The sequence below is a fragment of the Apodemus sylvaticus genome, chromosome 2, assembly GCF_947179515.1.
Source record: "Apodemus sylvaticus chromosome 2, mApoSyl1.1, whole genome shotgun sequence".
In the NCBI taxonomy this organism is placed as follows: domain Eukaryota; kingdom Metazoa; phylum Chordata; class Mammalia; order Rodentia; family Muridae; genus Apodemus; species Apodemus sylvaticus.
The window spans coordinates 25,335,563-25,339,699 of record NC_067473.1 but is presented as its reverse complement, the minus strand read 5'-3'; the positions used below and the strand labels follow the sequence as shown (position 1 = coordinate 25,339,699).

The 4,137-nt window shown below is 47.0% G+C and overlaps 1 pseudogene; it reads left to right on the top strand.

Moving 5' to 3' along the window:
* Window positions 1-883: 883 nt before the first annotated feature.
* LOC127677765 (guanine nucleotide-binding protein subunit alpha-12-like) lies at window positions 884-4,137 on the top strand (annotated as a pseudogene).

Sequence of the window (4,137 nt, the reverse complement as noted above, 5' to 3'; positions counted from 1 at the left end):
TAAGAACTTTCTGTTTACTGTAAACAAGTACTTTATTGTCCTTTGGCTCAGCCCAAGGACACACCTTTATTGCAGGGCAAACAAATGTCAATTCCAGGGCAAGAGGCAGAGCAAGGAACCAATTGAAATGGAATCAATATAACCAAACAAAAGGAAGGTTTTTAAGTTGAAAGATATTTAAAACAGTGTGGAGAGGGATAAAGAATGCTTTCCTTCTGGGAGGTCAGCAGGGTAGCAAAGTCAGCTGAGGGCTTTCCCTGACTCTCTGACCTGGCAGGTTTTCACCCCAGCATCTGGCTCCTGAGTCTTCATTGTTAAAATTAAATGGCTGGCATATGTGTATTGTTTTAAATGTATTTATTAATCATTCCATTTGAATAAATCTCAAATGATATACCACTTCCTGGTTATGCCTCCAATGACCCCTCAAACCACATCTTCCCTTTCCCCATCCCCTTTGCCTGTATGAGGGCCTCCCCCACTCACCCTTTCCTGCCCTACAGACTCAGCATCCCACTACCCTGGGGCATCAATCCTCCACAGGACTAAGGGCCTCTCCTCCCATTGCTGTCAGGCAGGGCCATCCTCTGATACTATGTATCTGGATCTAAAGATCCCTCCCTGTACACTCCTCTGTTTATGGTCTACTCACTGGGAACATAGGGTGATCCTGGCAATAGATGTTGTTCTTCCAGTGATGTTGCAATTCCCTTTGACCCTTCAGCTTTTCCCCTAACTTCCCCACCAGTTTTCCAGACCTCAGTCTAATGGGTGGCACCAAGGGTAAGTTGCCTGCCGGACTTCCCTAAGAACCTTCATAAGAGGTTCCTGTCAGCAAACATCTTTTGACCACACCATCAGTGTCTGGTTGGTGTCTGCAATTATGATGGATCCCCAGGTAGGGCAGTCCCTGGATGTCCCTTCCTTCTGTCTCTGCTCCATTTGTTGTCCCTGTTCTTCCTTTGCTGAGGAACATTTATGGGTTAAAATTTGGAAATGAGTGTGTGGCATCATCCCTTTAAGGAGGGGGGTCTCAGGGTTGTTTGAGTGTGTGGAGGTGTACCTATCCCATGGAAGTGGTCTCTACAGGTTCTATTTCCCCTTTCTCTGCACATTTGGGCTAAAGTCCTCCCCCTTGTTTCCTGGGAACCTCACGTTTCCCTGGTGTCTGTGTTCCTCACATGGCTAACCCAGTTCCTCATCCCCCCTGCCACATATTTTTGTTCCATTTCCAGACTCTCTTTCCTTCTCTCCTATCCTCTCCAGTACCTAATACTGCCCCTTATTTCCTCCCTCACCTCTCTCTCTCCCAGATCTTCTCTACCTCCATCTCCCACCATCATCCTGTTATCCCCTCAATGCCGGACTGAAGCACCCGTGCTCTGGTCTCCCTTCCTTCTATGGTCCATAGTGTCTGTGGGGTGTATCATGCACATTGTAAACTTCAGGGCAAATATCAACTTTTCAGGAGACACATACCATGTGTGTTCCTTTGTGTGGGTTACCTCACTCAGGATATTTTCTACATCGTCCATTTGCCTGCAAATTGTATGAAGTCATTGGTTTTTTAATTACTTAGTAGTACTCCATTCTATAACTGTACATCTGTATCCATTCTTCCATAGAGACATCTGGCTTCTTTCTGGCTTCTGATTATTATCAATAAGGCTGCTAGGAACATAGTGGACTATGTGTCCTTTTTATATGTCAGAACATTTTTGGGTATATGCCCAGAAGTGATATAGCTGGGTCTTCAGGTAAAACCATTTCCAATTTTCATTGGAACCACCAGATTGATTTCTTCTTATTCAGAAGTAGAATCCACTGTTGACTTTGGAAGCATCCTTATGATTTAAGAAGCATGTATATGCTGCTCAGGAGGAACTAGTGGGAAAGATTACTAGGATGTGCAATACTAGAAACCTGTTTTAGTTGGCCTTAAGTGGTGCACATGATCACACCTCTGTGCATCAGGCTTTTATCTGAGAGCTTCTTTCTCTGACAGCTCTTGAACTATTCTATTGGAGACTTGCATCTCTGACTGGGACACTCAGATGCACACCCCAGGATGCCAGGGTGTTACAGTCCACATCTGCAGATGGCCTTCATCCTCCCTGGAAGCCTGTCCTAAAGGAGTGGGATTACACTTCACCAGGGGGATTTGGAACAGGAGCAACTTCCTGACTGATGGTTTCCTCCCATAGAATCTTTAAAAATAGAGTTGCTTCCTATTTGTCAGTTTTTGTGTCTTTTTTTTTAATTGAATGAAAATACATAGGATACATTTTTTCAAGACTCACTTTGTGAATTTATATTTTGTGTTGTTAACAGGAGACAGCTTTTTTACATATTCTAATTAGAAACATCTTAGAATGCTTCAATTTTCCCCCTAACAATATAGCATACAGCAATGTCTTGCCCTTATCTCTTAAAGGACCCAAAAAGTGCTTTAGCAAACTGAAGGAATAAATGAGGAATATTATGTTTATGGGACAACAAATTATTGACCATAAATAATATATTCTCATCATTATCTATTTGAGACAAACCCTGAAGGGCCCAGAATTGAATTTGAAAAGTTAGTCTTCACCTTCCCCTCCGCCCCTCAGCTGGCCAGGTGAGTGAAAGCATCTGGGCAGCAGGGGTGAAGGTGGACACTGCCTGAGGGAGAGGCGGGCAGGGCAGAGTGTGGTCAGGCAGGGCCGTGCCAGCTGAGGGGTGTCCATGGTGTGAGGCCCCCAGTGTGGCGTGGCCAAGGCCTGAGGAAGGCCATGTCTGGGTGGTGCAGACCCTCAGTCACTGCTTGCTGCCCTTAGAGGCCTTAGACTGCGAGCGCAGGGCAGTCACAGTGCGTGACTCAGAGTGCCAGGCCAGGTGGCACAGCTGAGCAGCTGAGATGTCAATGCTGAGCTGGGGCGGCTGGTCAGGATCCTGCTGCTGGGTGCAGGCTAGAGCGGCAAGTCGACCTTTCTCAAGCAGATGTGTATCACCCATGGCCCGGAGTTTGAACAGAAGGCCCTGCTGGAGTTCCTCTACACCATCCATCTTCAACAACTTCCTTAAGATTACTTTGATCTCTGCAGTTCCCCAACTGAGGCTTTCCTCTCAGAAGATTCTAGCTGTGGTCCTGAGAGTCGAGACCCTCATGCTAGAACAGACAAGGAGGTATGCACTGGCTGCAAACTTAATGGCGAGGCCCAAGGGTGCTTGTAGACCCTCGGAACAAGTTCAGCATTCCCTGGCAGCACTCTGAGAAGGAGAAGCAGGGATGTTTCTGATGGCCTTGAGAACAAGGCAGGCCTGCCTGTGGAGCCTGCCACCTTCCAGCTCCTTGTGCCAGTGCTGCGTGCACTCTGGAGAGACTTGGGGATCAGGGAAGCCTTCAGCTGCAGAAGCGAGTTGCAGCTGGGTGAATCAGTGAAGTACTTCCTGGATAACTTAGATTGGATTGGCCAACTGAACTACTTCCCCAGTAAACAAGACATCCTGTTGGCTAGAAAGGCCAAGGGAATCATTGAACTTGACTTTATTATAAAGAAAATCTCATTTAAGATGATGGATGTGGGCGGCCAGAGATTGCAGCACCAGAAGTGTTTCCAGTGTTTCCATGGGATCACATCCATCCTGTTGATGGATTCCTCGAGTGAGTACGACCAGGTCCTCATGGAGGACAGGTGCACCATCCTGCTGATGGAGTCCATGAACATCTTCGAGACCATTGTCAACAACAAGCTCTTCTTCAATGTCTCTTCATCCTCTTCCTCAACAAGATGGACCTCCTGATGGAGAAGGTGAAGTCAGTGAGTATTGAGAAGCACTTTCCAGATTTCAAGGGTGACCCCTCAGGGCTGGAGGATGTCCAGCACTACCTAGTACAGTGCTTTGACAGGAACACAGGAACTAATCAAGCCCCCGTTCCACCACTTCACCACTACCATAGACACCTGTCACCTGCATGGACCTGCAGTGGGCGAATCAAATCCACACCATCCAATCAATACCTGGCCCAAGAATGCTGGACTACCAGCCACACCAGCGAACTCCGGGCAAGAGGACATTGGAGTGTCAGTGCTAGCTACTGAATCCCGAACTGTGAAACTACTGAATCCAAGCCATCATTCTGGTGTTGATCTGTAA